Source organism: Puntigrus tetrazona, chromosome 22 (assembly GCF_018831695.1).
Source record: "Puntigrus tetrazona isolate hp1 chromosome 22, ASM1883169v1, whole genome shotgun sequence".
Classification (NCBI taxonomy): Eukaryota; Metazoa; Chordata; class Actinopteri; order Cypriniformes; family Cyprinidae; genus Puntigrus; species Puntigrus tetrazona.
Window position 1 is genome coordinate 2,432,869 of NC_056720.1, and position 19,208 is coordinate 2,452,076.

Genomic DNA, 19,208 nt, shown 5'->3' on the forward strand with positions numbered 1-19,208 from the left:
ACTGTTTTCATTTCGTATTCGTATTTTTATTTCATTTTAGTACAGCAAGTAAATGGAAATTAAATGTAACTAGCTTCGGCCACCAGACAAAATTAAATAGTTTTTTTCTAATATTTAATACAAAAAATATATTTCAAGTATACGTTCATGAAACCATTAAATATAAATTCATCGCATGCCAATTTATTGCTACGTTGCTTTAAAGTTTAACGGACAGTATAATTTTGTAAACTTAATTTTTTAGATTTTATTCGTTATTGTTTTAAATAATAAAAGACGCAAAAAGCTGTAGATTTGCTAGGTTGATAATTAAATAAACATAAAGAAATGCTTTACATTGCATGCACTAAATTAACAAATATTTCAAATAATAATAATAATAATAATAAAAATAATGTGTATAAATGCAGCAGTTTTGTTTTTTAAATAAAATCGATTTTCGAAAAATGTCTTAAAAGAACACTACTACGACTAACAAAGCAATAAAAGCTACAACATTTCTGACTGAATAAAAGAAATAAAAATCCCTAAATAGCGCCGTTACTAATCAGAGCTTCGCTAAATGAACGAAGCGAATTTATTGCATTGCTGTTTAAAGAATTTGCGAAAATAGCTGAAATGTTGTACAAAAGAGAGCAACGTGTTGCAGAAACAGGACCGGATACGAGTCTGCACGCGGCGACCCCCGGAGGTGAATAAAAAAACCCGGCGGCGAGCGCAAATAACCGGGCCGTCTGGCCTGTAATACGCCGCAGACTCAAGGCTAAACTCCAGAGTCAATGAGAGCAAACAACAAGGACACACTCGAGCGCCGCCGTTAAAAACAGATTACTGAAGAGCCGAAACAACTCAGGAATTAAGCACTTCACCTCTAATGCGTGTCACTTTTACTACAAGCTGCCTTTCTGAACCAAATCAAGAAATTTGACCTCCGACGCGCTTTATATATCACACAAAAGCACATGAATACACACTCAGCCTTTAACTGATGTCAAATAAAGAGTTTTTTTTTTAAAACGGAGGAATCAGCAGGATTAAAAATGAATTGTAAAATAATTGAAATATTAATAAAACGCATACAAAAATATTAAATCAATTAAATGAATATATTAATAGTAAATTCATATCAATACATTTGATCCATTTCACTGAATATTTTTTATTTATTTTATTTATATTATTTATATTTGAATATTTAATTTTTTTAAATTTTTAAATCACGGTTAAACAATACATTTTTAAGTTTGCTAATCTATTAAAATTAAATCACACACACACACACACACATATATATGTATACATATAAAACCTAGGCCGTAGAGGAAAACTTAGGGTCAAATAGTGTTTGATTTGATTTTTACCTCTCTGCTGTTTTTAATATTCCTTCTGCTTCATTCTTCGGCTGTTTTTAGTGGCGTTTTCTCGGGGCTGCCTCAGTTGAACCTTGAGCAAAGAGGAGAAAGAAAGAGAAAAGTTAATGAAAAGGACTGACGAATGAACCGCTCCCTCCTGAGTTCAGAGCCCAGACCGAAGCTTTCTGAAGATGCGAGAGTGACCGTCTGCTAGTCGACACGAGAGCCGATCGATATGCTGCTTTCACAGTCTCCAGACAAAAACATCGCTTCTGACCTGGATGGCATGCCAAACCACGACTGGTTTATCACTAACTTGATGCAGTCGCGTTATCGAACGCAGAAACACAAAAACCGATGTCGAACAAAACCGCCATGTTGTGCGCCAATTTATCGCTAACGCAACAGCTACAATTCATAACTGAGCTGTATTAAGATTTTTTAGACGCATTTTGCAACGCGAAACCACACTAAGTCACCTGTAATTTATCGCTAATGCAACAATCAGCATTAGCTACAATGCAACAATGTCGCATTAGAGCAAATTTATCGCTAACGCAACAATCAGCAAACTTTGAGATCCTGCTGTGTTACATCCCATTATGCCATGTTGTGAATTATATACTCCTTTTAAAAAGCAAAAACACAAAATTCTCAAAATGTCCAACAAATTGAATCGCTAATTAACGCGACAGTATCGGTAAACTTGAGACAACGCGATAATAATGAAACTCTGGGATCCTGTTGAGGCATATTATATCACGTTATGAATTGTGCATTCATTTTATAACGCCAAAGCAAAATCACGAAAGTCCTCGCTTTTAAAATGTCCAACACGTTTCTATTCCTGCTAATTAATCGCGAATGCAACAGTAACGCAACTTTGAGATCCTCGCTTTTAAAATGTCAAACGACAAATTAATATTTCCGCGAATTATTCGCTAGCACAACAGTAAATCTGATATTCTGTTGCACACTATGACTATTAAAACAATTTTTGCTTATGCTAATTATTGCTAATACGTCACAGTAACGCAATTACGAAATCCTGTTGTGGTACAATTACGAATATTACATCATAGCATGCCATGCTATGAATTGTAGACTCATCTTACAATGCAAAAACACAAAATCATGAAAGTCTAATTTACCGCTAACTTCAACTGTAAACTTAAACAGTACGGTAACATAAACAGTAAGCGTGAGATCCCGTTGTGTAACTACAATTTTCTAGCACAAAAAACTACTGTTATGACGCGTAAAACCACTTTTTTATTAACTAAACTTTAAGAACCTCTTATGTCATGATATTTCAAATGAATTGCAGACTCATTTTCGAACGCAAAAGCAAAATCACGCAAGTCCTCACTTTTAAAATGTCAAACGACAAATGAATATTTCTGCTAATTACGACACAAAACACTACGACACGAAAAACTATTTTTGCTTATGCTAATTTATCGCTAATATGTCACAGTAACGCAATTACGAAATCCTGTCGTGGTGCAATTACGAATATTATATCATACCATGCCATGCTATGAATCGTAGACTCATCTTACAATGCAAAAACACAAAATCATGAAAGTCTAATTTACCGCTAACTTCAACTGTAAACTTAAACAGTACGGTAACATAAACAGTAAGCGTGAGATCCCGTGGCGTAACTGCATCATACATTTTCCAACACAAAAAAACGACTGTTATGTGTTACTCTCGCTAATTTATTAACTAAACTTTAATAACCTCTTATGTCATGATACTGCAGACTCATTTTAGAACGCAAAAACAAAATCACGAAAGTCCTCGCTTTTAAAATTGCCCAACAAATCAGTTTCCGCGAATCGATCCCTGACGCAACGGTAAACTCGACATCCCGTCGCGCGCTACAAAGCACAACTGTGTCATTTCATGATTTCGGACGCATTACACGATTCCTCGTAAACAGGCGCCCCGACGTTCGCCGATTTATCGCTAATGCGTCGTTTTCGCGCGCATCGCCGTCGGAAGCGAGCTCTTCGTCCTTTATCTCTCAGCTCATCCTCGCTCTCTCCCTGCCCGTAGATGAGCCTCAGCCTCCTTCGGGACGTGGTTTCCACGACAACCAGCCAGCCAGCCAGCCAGCGGGCGGACATGATTCCTCGTCCTGACGGGACGCTTTAATTCGAGACTACCCAATCATAACCGCTGAGTGCCGCGAGAGGTCCCACAAGGCCCCGGGGCAGGGAGGGTGGGCCGCGCGGCGCCCTCTCAGCTTCGGCTGCCAAAACCGAGCCAGTGCCCGCGCTGGGAATTTGTTTAATGTACGACATTTATTCGGCGCAGCAGACGCTCCCTCCGTCAGACGCTTCATTAATCAGGCTGAATATAGCATAGCTGTGAGCTAACGCTAGCGCTGGCCCGCCGGGGGGACGCGACAGTACATTAGCCTCCGTGCAGAGGAGAGGACGGCGGGCGACGCATCGTAGAGTGTCGCGCTAATAAGAGTCTAAATGTAGCAGGCTTTCTCGGGGCCCCTCTTAGAAACACTGGCATGGGAAACGGTCACCGCGCGACAGATGGCCGAGCATCATGGTGCAGGGTAAATCGGGAGATGGTGGAAGCGTGATGAAAAACTGTGTGCGAAAGGCTTTCGGAAGAAGAGAGCGAGGGTAAAAAAAAAATAAAATAATATATATATATATATACAGTCAGCGGCACTTCACTCGAGGCCTGGGTGCATGATGCAAAATCTCACGAAAACCGTAATGATTTAACAAATGATTCTGAGCAAACTGAAGCATGATGAAGCTTATGGTAAAGCTAATACTGATAATAACTTAATTTATTTAAATAATTCGTAATATCGCACTCGCGCTGAACTGAAAAGTCTCCAAATGCATAGGTTTTTTTAATAGGTTTTTAACAAAAAAAAGCAACGTTAAATGTATTTATTTTATAATTATTTTGATTTAATATATTATTATTTAATTATAAAATAGAATAAAAATAATAAGAAGAAAGAGAAGCAACATTAATGTAATATTATTATATTATTATTATTATTAAATAAACCACTAAATAATACCTTTTTATTCATTTCGAATTAATGAACTTGTTTTTAATAAATGTTAATAAACATTTTATTTTTGACCAAAAGTAATGATCATAATTCGACTGTGAGCCAATACAAGACAATAAATTATTTTTATATATTTGAATACTTTATTATTAATACATAATTCTTTTTTTAAATAATTTTTATGATTATTTTTGCATAAAAATACAAAAACGTAAATGACGACAGACTGCACCTCAACATTTTTCATTATCGTTAAGCATATTTGAATTTTGCCAAATTCTCGAAGCGTTTAACTGTATCGTATGAAATCCCGTGTGAGCAGTCGGTCGGTGTGTGTGTGTGTGTGTGTGTGTGTGTGAGTGAGTGTGTGTGTGTGTGTGTGTGTGTGTGTGTGTGTGAGTGAGTGTGTGTGTGTGTGTGTGTGTGTGTGTGTGTGTGTGTGTGTGTGTGAGTGTGTGTGTGTGTGTGTGTGTGTGTGTGTGTGTGTGTGTGTGTGTGTGTGTGTGTGTGTGTGTGTGTGTGTGTGTGTGTCTGTGTGTGTGAGTGTGTGTGTGTGGGTGGGTGGGTGTGTGTGTATGTGTGTGTGTGTGTGTGAACGCGGGTGACTTTGGGAGTGTTGTGGAGACCGCATCGAGCCGAAGCTCCAGAGGTCGCGGCGCAATGAAGAGCAAATTGATTCAGTTACCGGATAAATAGATCGGCGCGCCAAAGTCAGGCCAAACTTATGGCTCGTGTGTTTTCACGGACGCTCCTGGGAACGTTAGCCGGACGCGCTCATCTGGATCCTGAGCTCCTGCTCTGGGTTTCTCCTTAAACCACTGGCCATCTACCACAAAACAACTAACTAGATTAAACTACTTGTTCATTTAATACTCCATTATTAAATATTAGAAGTATTATATTTAAAATATAACAATATAATTCCTATGTTAATGTATAGGTAATATTACAATTAATTAATTAATTAAAATATAGGACATTAATTATATGTTGTAATAATAACTAAGTAGTACTTTTAATATGAAATGATGTTTTTTTTTTTTAAATATGTTGACATTTTAATATATGAAACAATTTTTGAGTATGCTGACATGAAATATTATGACTATTACAATTAAGATATAACATTAATATAATATTATAAAATTATTATTATTAGGTCAATTTAACCAATTGCCAACTAAAACATATTTGTATTAATAATTTTGTTAAAATGCAAACAAAATATTTCAATATATAAATTTAGCATGATATTAACAATACATGGTAATGTTAATGCATGTTATATAAAATGTATATATGAATATTAAGTATTGCAATTACAATATAACGTACTATGTAATAATGTAACGTTTATCCATTAGTTTATTAATGCTATATTTATTCAAAGGACATTAAATTAATTAACATATAAAACAATAATTACATATACAACTATTATTATTGTCATCACAAAATATTTATTTAATTTTGTTAAAACACAAACTAAATATTGAATTAATAATTAGGGCTTTCAAACGATTAATCACGAGCTTTTTGCATTGCTTTAATTCTGGTTCTGGTTTTCTCTGGGAATAAATGTCTCCGTCTTGCCTGGAGTTTGATTAGCGGGCCTGTTTTGGGAAGAGAAGCGCCGCCGCGGCCCTCCATTAAAAACAGCCAGCTTTTCCATAACTGCAAAATAATAATTACGGCCAGGCCTGCCAGCTCTTGTCGGACGGTCGTATCAGACAGCTGTAGCTCAACGACTGCGCTCCAAATGAGCAGATCTTAAGCGTGCCACGACCCCAGACGCGCATCCTCATGATCCGCCTCATTACCCAGCTCTCCGAGGCTGGAATCCTTAAAAAAATTAATTATTTTGAGTTTTTTAATCAGAGTAATCTCGTCGCCCTTGGCTGACATGGTGACATTGGGAAGAGCTCTGGGCCGCAGATGCGTCGCAGCCGGAGGAACGGACATGTCGGATTAATTACGATAAATCAGTCGCCGCGCACCTGTTTACGGCCGAACGCCTCATCGCTCATGTCCGGAGAGCCTGGAAAACCTGGAAAAACTTTAACAGCGGCCACTTTTATGCACCAAGAGTTGTTTCTTTGCTAAAAGCGACACATTTAAACGTATAAAGCGTATGTTTATGGCGCGGAGGGACGATCGGCGTGAGTTTTGCGCGACGTATTTTCCGACGCCATTTCGACAAAAAACTACTTTGCCGCCATTTTTATTCAAAGTTACTGTACTTGTTGGTCAGCGAAACAGCAGCTTCAGGGGAGCTCGAAATGAGACGTTAGATGGAAACGCGTTAAGAAAAGCAAGAGAAATACGCAAATATCGCTCGCGTGACGTAAAAATGGGATTTCGTTTGGTGCGCTTGGGATGCAAAAAACGCAATTCGGCCATTTTGTTCAAAAAGATTCCATAAAGTGAGGTGCAGTAGAAATTATTAAATATTTTTAAAATAAGCAATATAATGCTTTTAATGTTGTGATTATTATTATTATTATTATTAATTCCATGCTTTTGATGTTGTGATTTTTCTTAATCTATTTTTAAGTGTTCTTTTACTTTTTTTACTTTTACTTACTTATGTAAAAGTATTTTGAATTTGAATGTGCTTGTTTTTTTATTTATATATATTTGAATATTTTTCAAATGTTTACAATGTAAAATAATAATAATAATAATAATAATAATAATAATAAACGTGTTTACGTTTTGCTATAATTTCCAGTTAAGATACACAAACACACATTACAAATGGTGTAAAAACTATTAAAAAATACAATTTAATTTCTTATACGCTTGCGATCAAACTAGCTTTAGCGACGCAAATAAAAGTCGGCCATTTTGTTCCAAAACTGTGGTTTCAATCACGGAAGTGGATATAGTATTAATGGACAAATAATAAGAGACTGAGGGGGAGAAAATGCACTTTAAGGGAGTTTTTAAGTCCGCATTATCGACATGCCAGCATGAAATTAATCAGAGGCTTCTCATGAATATACATGACGCTCATAATCTGTGTTTATCCTGCGCGCGCGAAGGGGGTGCGACCGAGAAATCATTTACTTTATTATTATGACTCGATCTTACTCGCCGGCGGATTTGTGGCGCGGAATTCCAGGCTGCCTTTGACCTCGGCGACGCCGGACCAGAGCCGGATCATCCACGCTAATCCAGCCTCATTAGAAACGAGCCGTATGATGCCGCCGTCCGCGGATAAATAGCGGCTTTGACGGCGAATTTAAAACATTACCGCGGATCAAAACCCCTGTAAATAACCCGCCCGCGACGTAATGATGATTGCACAGACAACATCTGCATTATCTGCGGAAGAGGGACCGTTCGAGGGGATCCGGAGGCTTTTATCGGAATGAAAAGCCCGCGCTCGGAAACAGAGCCGTTGATATTTAGGCGCGCTCCGCTCGCGAGGCGCGAAACTACATCAGATCACTCTGAGGAGATCGTCGAGGCAAACAAAACCGCCTTCAGAAAGACATATATTCAGTCAGGAAGAACACGGATTGATCTCGACTAGCGGGTTAGCACTCGATCACAGCTGGAGGGAAAACCCGCCGAATGCTAATGAGAACATGTCGCTAACTACAAACAGTCATCAAATCATGTTATTAGTGACCACGAACGTACCGCGTCCGAACGAAACTCATCTTGGTGGACTTTTTATCGAGTTTATAATAAGTTTTGAACGCTTGCCTAAGTGTCCTTTTACACAATTAAGTGCTTCACCGTTTAAAAAAGTGTAATGGTTTTTTTAAGGTAGCCTACTGTAATAACGATTATATGAATCGCGCTGAAAATAGGCGGGAAACGTGGTTAAAATGTCAACACGTCCAACAAAAGAAAAAATACGATATAAATTAATATGGAAAAAAACGTAACGTACCAAAATGACAAAAATGAAAATTACAGTAAAAGTAAATTAAAACGTTGTTACTTTAGAATTAATATAAAAACTAAAAATAGTACTAATACTAAAGTACTGACTAAAATTAAATTAAGATTTACTAATATAAATCACTAATAGTATCTCAACCTTACATATTGTAATTAAAAGTTACGCTTGCTCTTAATACAAGCAGGTTTTGAGGTCATTTTAGACGTTTTCTTGTTCTGTCGGACCGGTTGACGTCGGATCAGGATCGTAAAGTGGAGAATCGCCGATCTAGATCCGGATCTCCCAATATCCCGCCGTCACTAGCTCCGTTTCCGTCCGGCAGCGGAATAACCCGCCGGGCCTGCTTAAATAAATTAGCGTCACGCGAGCCGAGCCTCCTCAGATGCGATCTGTGTTCCTGTGGAAATTAAAAACTCGGGAGGCATTTAGCGCAGGTGGCCCGAGTAAGCGGCTCCGAAGGCCGGATGCAATCAGCCGCTGAGTAATGGCCAGAGTTACTCCGGCCTCAGACGTCAGATATGAATCTACCTCGGCTCTAATTGATTTATACGCCACCGCTTTATTGCCAGAGTCCTCTCAGCTTCTATTATGAACATACACCGCTGCGACAGCAAACAAATAGAGCCATTACTTACTCCGAAAGAGCCTGATACGGGACGGCCTGAAGAGGATTGGAGTTTCGGCTCAAAAGTTGGAGTTTGGTGTGGGTTAGACGCTCAAGTGTGTGTGCGTGAGGCATGCTGGGAATAAGAGTCCATCGATCCATTCAAACGATCACAGAAACCAACGAGAGAAGCCCCGCCCACCCGCTACGACAGCCAATCGGCGAGAAAGCCTCGCGGTATTAGTTTATACAAGCTCGCATCACACTACGATGAATATTTGTCATGTTTTATTGGAAATTAAACATCAATAGATTTCAGCTATAACTATAACCAAATTAGAAAAACAATAAAAATGTACTTTTTGCATTAAAATATGTGCAATCTTGCACTTTTAGTTTTTGAAGATTAATATAATTCCCTATTAAAATGATAAAAAAGTGATCTGATAATAACAACGTAATAATATATATAATATATTAATAGTCAATCATGTATAATATTTTATATTTACATTATTAGGATTACTTATTAATATATATATATATATATATATATATATATATATATATATATATATATATATATATATATATATATAAATATATCTTATAAAATATTTAGAATAAAAATGTAGAAGAAAAACAAAAAAGTAAAGTAAATTATACCTGAAAAAAAATACATACTTTCATAATTTGTAGTAAAAATATGTAAAAAGGTATTTTAGGTGTTATGTGCTGATGATTTGATGAGGATAAACCCTGCCGCTCTTCATCGGTCCTCACTTTCTCGGCTCCCTCCACCTTCCCAGAATCCCATTTGAAGATTTGTATCCATCGCTGTTTACTCTCAACATGCACTTAAACGGCGCGAAGGAAAGTGGAAGGAAAAACCACTTAAAACGGGAGAGCGAGGTAACAGCGAACATCACCGTAACCAGGATGCAATTCATCCAAATTCAATTTCTGGCTGATTTAAAGCGAGTACAGCCAACGTGTAAAACCGGGCTTTTATGGGAATTGATCCTCGCTTTCCCCGCTGCGTCCAGCGCCGCTACGGCTTATCTGTATTCCAGCGTAGCAGCTAGCATCACGCTAAGAGCCTGAGGTCTCCGTTTCTGACCCGCACCTCTGTAACACACTGTCTGAAGACAGCATTAAGAGCCAGGACGGCTGGAAAGAACTCCGCCATAAATATACATATAGTGAATAAATGAATGAATGAATACATACATAGAAACATGCATACACTTTGTATATAAAAATATATTTTAATTTAAAATATTTTTAACTTCCTTTTAATTGAAAGTATATTTAATACAAACTACAAAATAGAGTTATTAAATATTCATATGAACATTTTCTATTATACTATAAAAAAAATGCATTCTTTTTATTAATTGGCTTCAAAATCACTTCAAAATATATTTCTTAAAAATATTAAATACATAATATTAAGAGTGCAATAATATGTTTACTTTTTATAAATGAAAATTCATTTTAATATTTAAAATAAATATATTAAAATGTTTATTTTAATGTTTATGAAATATTCATATTTAATTAGACTTTATTAACTGAGGCGGTTTTATTATTTTTAATTGACTTGTAAATCTGCTTTATAACATTTTTAATAGTGAAATTATTGATACTAACGTTAATATATTCGATATAATAAATTTTTATACTTACAATTAATATATTAAAATCATTAAACATTAAAAATATTTATGTTTTATATCGCAAAAGCATATATAAAGTTATTACATAATGCATTAAAATATTTGTTTTTAAAAGTACATTTGAATAATAAATATTATTGTAGTAATATATAATTAATCTAATATTACATGGTAAATATTATAATACGGTATATAATATAATAATATTACATTTTATTACATATTATATTACAATATTACATATTACACATAAAGTGCATTTATAAAATGCAATCTGTAAATCCCTTTTTAAAGAAACCAGCTCTGATACTTCGACAGCACCCATCAGGAACTCATCTGTTAGCAGCTCAGCTAACACAATAAACAGGGGTTTGGTGGCTTGGTGTCAAGCGCGGGGTCCCAGCGCTCCCGGAAAGAGGTGTCCTGCTCCTATAGACGGCCCCGGGCACGAATAAGAGGATTATTCTCCTATTATCGGCCCCGTGGGGGCATTAGCGCGGCCCCTGCTCCAGCGTTCAGCAGGGCAGGACCTTGCCCTCAGCGACAACATCATAATGGACGCTTGCAGCCGCCGCCGGGAAACCAGGCCGGACGGGGTCGAAAGAACACGCGCTTTAGCCCTGGAAAACCACCATCCAAACCGCCGCTAGCATGCTAACTCGTTCACCTCACTATGAGAAGCGGAGCGGACGCGGAGGAGAGGGCACTGTCAGTCTGCGAAAGGGATTTTTCAACAGCTATTGATTTCACGGCAAGTTCAATTCCCACGGCCGGAGCTGAAGTCATTTCCTGTTAGCACACGGATCGGAGAGGGCGGCTAAGAGCAAACGCAACGGATATCAACAGTGCCTGGAGAAAGCTAACATTGTGGATGTCAATCTAGTAAAACCAAATGTCATGTGACTAGAATCTCTGAGCTGCTAGTATGAGTCAAGTCCTGATAAAGTCCCGGGCACTTCACTTCTGAGCTTTGAAGTCAAATAACTTTACTTTGAGAGCGTTAGAAAATAAATCAGACGCTGAAAAACATGTATATGCGCTAGTCATGTCCTATTAGCGCGTGGACATTTACAAGCAACAGCGACTGAGGAGGTCGGAGCTAAGGTTGTGGATGAGAGTCGGATGACGCTAAATGTCACGCGACTAGCGACTCTAGAGCTGCTAACATAAATGACATCTTGATAATGCTAATTGGCTAACGTTAGAAGAAGTAGCAAGACTCAAACCCCCATGAGATTTGGTGTCAAACACATCAGGCAGGAGAAAGTCACTTCGAGAGCATTCAAAACAAAATCAGACGAAAAACGGAATAGCGAAGTATTAACGATATACGGCTAATGCAAAATGATATTTCCTCTTAGAGCGCGGTTTGGCGAATGCAGCTTCACGTTTACAAGCAAATGCAATCAAGATCGACGGCGATCTAAGCTAACGTTGTGGTTGCCATTTAGCTGAGCCCTAAATATCAACTCTGGAGCTACTAGTATCAACAAAGTTCTGATAACGTTAACTGTCTAATAAAGCTAATTTAGCAAGTCCCGGGCACATCACTCCTGAGCTATCCTGTTCCTGTTAGCATGTGGACGTTTACAAGCAAACACAAGCAAGATACACGGCAACTGAAGGCCGAAGCTAAAGACTAGCTAAATGCTAGTCCTGATTAACATCTTAACTATGCTAACTGGCTAATGTACCAATAACAGCAAGTACCAAAACAACCAAATCAACTACTATAATATGGTGAAAAATATTAACGATATATGGCTAATTTAACATGTTCGTTCCTGTTAGCATTAGGATCTGCGAGAGTGGCTTCTCTTAATGTTTTCAAGGAAACACATCGGAGATATATGGAGGCTGAGGAGGTCTAAACTCGTCAGTCACCTGAAGCTAAATCTCACGTGACTAGCAACTGCTAATTGCTAATTGGCTAATGTACCATTATCGTAACAAGCCCCTGAAATTTGGCGTACAGGAGAAATGTGAGCCGTGTATACTGGGATAACACTAGATATTAATTACAATGATATTAATGATATTCAAAATGGCGGCCGTAAGAGAAAAATGCTTGCATGATCACGAATGCAATTCCATGAAAAAATCCAATCCTTCTTCCTCAATAAAGCCATTCAATTGGTTAAAATCAGCTTTCTATAAGTACTATATTCGAAGCCTGATTATCTAATTACTTAAAAATATTAGTTTAGTTTTTATCTATTCCTAATCAAATGTTAACTGGTATGTTTTTTAATGACATATTACATTGCAAAAGGCTAAAAAGATCGAAGTGTTTTCATTTAGTCAATAGATAGCAAGCTAACAGCTTAGCCTCCTAGCATAACAACGCTAACAGCTAAAGAAAGTTTGTTTAGCTCCAAAAAAGATATCATAATACCACAGAAAACGTACTTTTGTCGTAGCAATCTGAAAATTAGATCAAGCTGAAGCTAACGATGCTACACAAACTAGCGCCAGACAAAGATAGCTGTTTTTCTCCAGTAATTAAGAAACATCCCTCGATTAAAAGATTGAAAATGCACAGCATTGCAAACGAAAGACACACAACCACAGCTAACAGTCTTTAATGGAGCAATAAACGCCGCGAACGACGTGATCGGGCCAGAGGTGATGCCGCAGTGCGAGTCACCGATGGACTACGTCATATTTCTCCAGCGTTTCATTTCCTGGCGAGCCCAGGACGTGTTTCCAGCGCATAATGAAGAGCATGGGAGGAACACGAGGAGCTTGGCTGACTGTAACGGACACCGCTGAGGGTCTCGTATGGAGAGATCAGCCGTTCCTCTCATAATTACTGTCAATCAGATGAGATCTGCTGCACAAAGCATCCAGGGATGCCCCGCAGGCGCCTGAAGATCACGAGCTTTAAAGAGTCCAAACTACTTTTGGTTGGGGTAAAAATATTACATTTGTATTGATATTGCTATTTATTTATTTATTTGCTAACCTAACATACCTGAAAACAAGTGAAAATATCTGTTAGGTATATATTTGTATTCACATTAATGTATAATTTATTATTTATTTTAATTAATATTAATTATAATATAAAATTAATTATTATATAATGTTAACATATTATAATAAGCCAATTCAGCAAGGTTATATAGTAGATAGACATAATTTTTGCAATGTAAAATATATTGCACTGATGTATTATTTTACACAATATTGTATAATAATATTTTTTTTGGGCTGTATACATAGCCATAAGAAAGCTTTCATAAGATATTGAAATCACGAAATAATCAAAAATAAAAAATATGTGTGTTTATATAATGTATTTTATAATATATTTTGTGTGTATGATATATTTCACGCAAAGAACAGCCCCAAAAAAAAAAAATTATAATAAAAATTAGATAAAAATGAGTTTATCATTAGTTTAGTGGTGTATTACGACGCTGATGTGGACGACTGACTGAATGTGACTCAAGAAACCCATTTCCTGCCAGTGTTCGGCCTGCAGGGCATCATGGGAAATCTGTCAAACGAACACTTCCAGCCTTTCCAGGCGAATCGCGAACATCGAGAAATGCGCTTAAACCGCAAAAGCCGAAGAGAGGGACACGAAAACACGCCATCGAACTAATAAATGACGCCCGGGTGATTCACATCGACGCGAAACGACGCAGAATTTCAGATAAAGATCGAACAAAAGGGCCGAAATTGATTTCTCTTCCCTCCTGCGATGTTTTCTTTCTAAAGCGTGTGTTTTTCAGGACGTTTGACCCCCGTGGAGCACGAACACGCAGGACCCGGTCCCCGGGGACGCAGAGGCAATCTGCTGAGACGAAGGGCCCGGGCAATGAAAGAGCCTGAGATTGCGTTCGACCGCGTCTTAAAAAGATGTCATACATCAAACGGCGCAGCAGATAAAACGGCGTCCCGCGCGAGTTAATCAGCCGAGTGCTCGCGCCGACACACAAACATTTGTCTCAATCTCACGCGGGAGCTCCCGGGCCGCCTCGTTCATTAAAACACACAACTGTAAATAACTTTGGATAACGCCGTTACAACAAAGAAAAATCGCACGCATGCAAACGAGCCGACCTTGAAGCGTACGCCAACTCGTTTACGGCTAAACCACGGCTGCGAACCGCATCTGAGGCGCTCGAATGAAACGAACGAAACCATCGATCTCCTGACGACGCAGAGGCGGTATCTGGGATATACAAGAAAAAAACACCCATTTCATTTCTTTTTGTTGTTTAAGGAGTGTTGAAATATTTAGTTTAAACCAAAAATGCATTGCGTAAATTGCTAATTAATTAGCATGATATTTTAGTGTTATGTATGTACACACACACACACATTTTAAGAGATACACAGATGTATACTGCGATTACTATGAACACTTTTTTTTTTTTTTTACTGTTTACAGCAAAAATTAATACGTTTTTTGAGATCCATGCTTAAAAAAAAAATCACAAAGATTAAAGATTTATTCTCAAAAAAAAAGGTTTAATTATTTTTTGAACCGTGTGTAATAATTTAATAATAAAAGGCATTACTAGTCTATTTGCTATATTATTAAACAATATTATATAATAATATTTTACATATTGTTTACAATAATAAATAATGCGACATTTTTGTATATTAAATTTGCTTAGAAACGCAATTATGAGCAATGTATTTTAACGGACCGCTAAAAGCTCACAAAAACTGTCTTAAAAGGAATTAATTAATAAAAGTTAGCATTTTTAGTTGGAAGGAAATTGTTTAGTGTCCATTCGGAACAAAGCTCATTCATTTCTTGATTCATATAACTTTCTATTGGCAGATGTATGCTAAAACTGTGGAACAATCATTACTGAAGCTGAGATCTGAGTATCGGACCTTATTTGATAAAACGTTGATATTTCCTACACGCTCTTGAGTAAGAATCAGGCATGGCTCTCTTTTCCTCGTTCCCAGCTGATTGATTAACAGTCACTTTCTGAAATGAGCAAATGAAAATGAGCTAAAGCAGCCGATCTCAGTCAGACAGACGCAGCTGAAGTTTCATTCACAGAAAACCAATAAAACAATCAATGAAAATATAAAGTTATTTGAACCCTACGACTCCCACGGTGTCCCGTGACAAACACAGTGCACCTAAGGTCGGAAAACACACAGAAATGGCTATAAAATATTAATTATTGTTTTTTAAACGTAAACTTAAATGCGTTACTTGCAAATTGAGATACAGCATTATATTTATGAATTAAAAACAATATTATTTTTATGACTATATTTGAATATTGTTTATTACTTTAAGCAAAAAAAAAAAAATGTATGTATATATATATATATATATATATATATATATATATATATATATATAATATATAAAGCTATAAATACAACAAAGATCAACAGAGTAGGTTTCACAAGAAAAAAAAATTTTTTAGTCTTTTTACTTTACTTTTATAATGTAAATGTGTCGCTTGCTGACTGTTGTTTTCTGAATAACCTTTAAAAATTATAAAAAAAATTAAGTTTATGCTTGAAAATATCTACCAGTGCCAGTGGGTCGGAAAAAACGTACTTAATATTAGATTAGAAGAATTTTATAGCTTTTAGCAATCGCTCAATTTTTATATTTTTGCAGAAATGATACGGAAAAGAGCAGCTTGAACATTCTGCGAAACATCTCGTTTCGTCCTTTCCAGAAGAATGGGTTTCAAAAACCACACGGAGTGTGAAAAATGTCCGAAATATTATTTTAAGGGTCATTGCCATTCATTTACGCAGCACCAATCCGCCAGATGACTTTTATTAACTAAAACGAACGGAAATACACACCAATACAAAGGTTTTATTATACGAGTTTAATTCAACATAACCGTTCCTTTTTACGCAACTTACTAGACGTTTCGGGGTGAAAAGGGTTTCTGCTGCAGCAGACATCAAAAACATCGTCCGTTTACATCAGTTTTTGACACTTAAATGTCTTTTAGTCGATATAATGCTGCGCTCCGTCTCTGTCGTGCTCTTCAAAAATGGCCTTCGACAGCAAACCCTTGACAAAAAGCATCTATCTGGTGTGTTTTTGTCAAGGGAAAGCCACCAGCGGCGGGATCCGGTGACACCGAGGAATGTGTATCAGCTCGATGTAGAGACACAATAGAGCTCGTGACCTCTCGTCCGGCCCGAGCTCGTTTAATGAGAGCGCCGAGAAACATCCATCCGTCGCCTCCTCCGAGTCTTTTAGCTTGTTATCACCAGGTCAGTCTCTTTAAAACGGCGCGGGTCATGTTTTAATATAGACGGCATTCGCGGGAAAAGATAAACAGATTGCGACCTTGATGAGATGTGTGCTTTTTTAAAATGCTAAACATAGCACAAAAAACGCCAGCGTATGAATAAATAGGCTTCTCTATTAAATTTCATTCATGCTTACAAAAATATGTTAAGTAATATCGAATTAAACAGGGTGGAAAAACCTGAATAGTATTTTCTTACTCCTTAATCTTTCGAAAAATATATTTTTGACAGCGTGTCTCGTTTGGTAGAGGAAGGTTTCTGTCTAACAAACTACGGTGGGCCTGAAAATAACATTTCTGTGAATATTTAGGTGGTTTTAAACACGTATAACTTACTTTCTTCTGTAAAGCATGAAATGAGACGTTTTGAAGAATGTTCAAGCTGCGCTTTTCTGTAAAATGTAATTATTGGAATTGATGGGGTTGAGCAGCAAGAAAATTGCAAAAAAAGCTACAAAAATTGTAATGTAAGTAGTCCTGTGGTAAATAGTGATAGTATACTAATACAAAAGCTGTCATTTTTGAAACGAAGAAATATCCATCCCCAGTCATTTTGTTTATTAAGACCCAAAATTATATATTTCAATAAAAAAATGATATTTATCATGCTATGATATAATAAAAATAAATAATAAAAAAGTTAAATGCTTTTATAAAATAAAAATATAATATAGCAATATATAGTAAAAAATATAGTAAAAATACAATATGTAATAGTTACAATAAAACCATTTTAAATAAGGCACGACAAACAGAGAATCTGACTAAATTGTAAATAAATATATGTATATATAGATATATAAATGAAACTGTAAAAAATATTTTCAAAAAAACACATTAAAAATGTAAATTAATCGTTTTTTAATAGATCTTTTTAAAAATGTTATAAAATTCTTGGTTTAGATTTGCTCATGCTTATTAGACTTTATTAGATTAGCAACATAACTCAGCTTCTTTTGCATTTAACTGTAAAAAAAAGTTGCTGTAGATATTCAGTTCACTGCATGTACTCTAAAATGTGTTTTTAAACAAATGGGTTACAGAAAGGGAAGCAAGGGCTCATCTTAAGAGATGTTCAGCTCTGTGTCTCTGAATTATTAATTACAAGGACAACAAGGAGTCGAGTCGCTGGGAAATATCAGAGGAAAGGTCGACTCGGGGTCTCCTCTCACCAGGAGCGAGACTCCCGTTCTCTCGCTCGACTCGGGTTGCCAGAGTGAGGACTATCGCTCCATCATAAATAGCACATCTTAAATGTTTAGCCAGCGCTCCCAAAAGCCACTGGATTTTCAGTGGAATACGTAATGACCTCTCCGACAGAGCGAACCGCGGGCATTCGAAGCGCTCAGCCTTCTCTGGGAATTCAGTGGATTACAAAGACCTGGAACTAATGCAGTGTTTGGGAAGTGAAACCTGCTTGCCAAGTTAGAAACGGCTTTTAATGTAGGGGGGGTTTAACCGACAATAACACTAGCTACTTGTAGCTATTAGAAAAGAATGATATTTAAGGGGAAAACTTGGAGAAGAGCTTGGAATGGGGACGCAGTTAGCTACACAAGCAAACGACAGCAGCTAACTATATGCTATTTTAAACAATGCAGGGGGGAAACCTAAAAAAAGGGAAATAAACTACAAGCTAAAAACAAATCGCTAACTTGTGCTATAATAGAAAGAATGTTTTTCAATAGGGAAACAACCTGAAAACCTGATGCAACTGTTAGCTAAACTACAAGCTAACAAACGCAGCTAACTATATTTAATTTTTTTTAAATGCTGTTTAAGAGAGAAACAACAAACGGGGAAAGTGTTAGCTAAACAACAAGGCAATATAACTATATATCTATTTGCTATTAGATAATGAACAAGATACAACGTGTAAAGGTAAGTAGTTAGCAACATTAAAAGCTAGCAAAAATCAGCTAGCTATATGCTGAAAACGTATATAGGCTATGAAACAATACAAGGGGAAGCAAAATACATTTTTGAAGAGAAAAACAACCCAAAAGGTGCTACTACATGACAACAAAAAACAGCTAGCTAGAAACAATGCTATTAAGAAGGTAAAAATGTGAAAAGCTAAGCAAGCTAACAAAAGCAGATAAATATTTGGTATTTAATTTAAGGGGAAAACCCTAACAAGGTGAAATTGTTAGCTAAACTACAAGCTAACAAATATCAGCTGTTTGCCATTAGAAAGAATGCTAATTAAAAGAGAAACAACCTGAAGTATTTGGCTAAACAGCAAGCTAACAAAAATATATATTTGCTATTAGGAATATAGCTATTAGGTAGTTAGCTACATAACAAAAAGTTAGCGAAAGCACTTC

The 19,208-nt window shown here is 36.7% G+C and overlaps 1 protein-coding gene across 1 annotated transcript in view; it reads right to left on the reverse strand.

The window, feature by feature from the left end:
* The window catches only part of ptprsa (protein tyrosine phosphatase receptor type Sa), a 172,329-nt gene that overhangs the window by 135,636 nt on the left and 17,485 nt on the right, over positions 1-19,208 (reverse strand). The window contains 1 exon segment of the mRNA XM_043222235.1: positions 1,362-1,443. The gene's annotated coding sequence lies outside the window, so the exon portion shown is untranslated.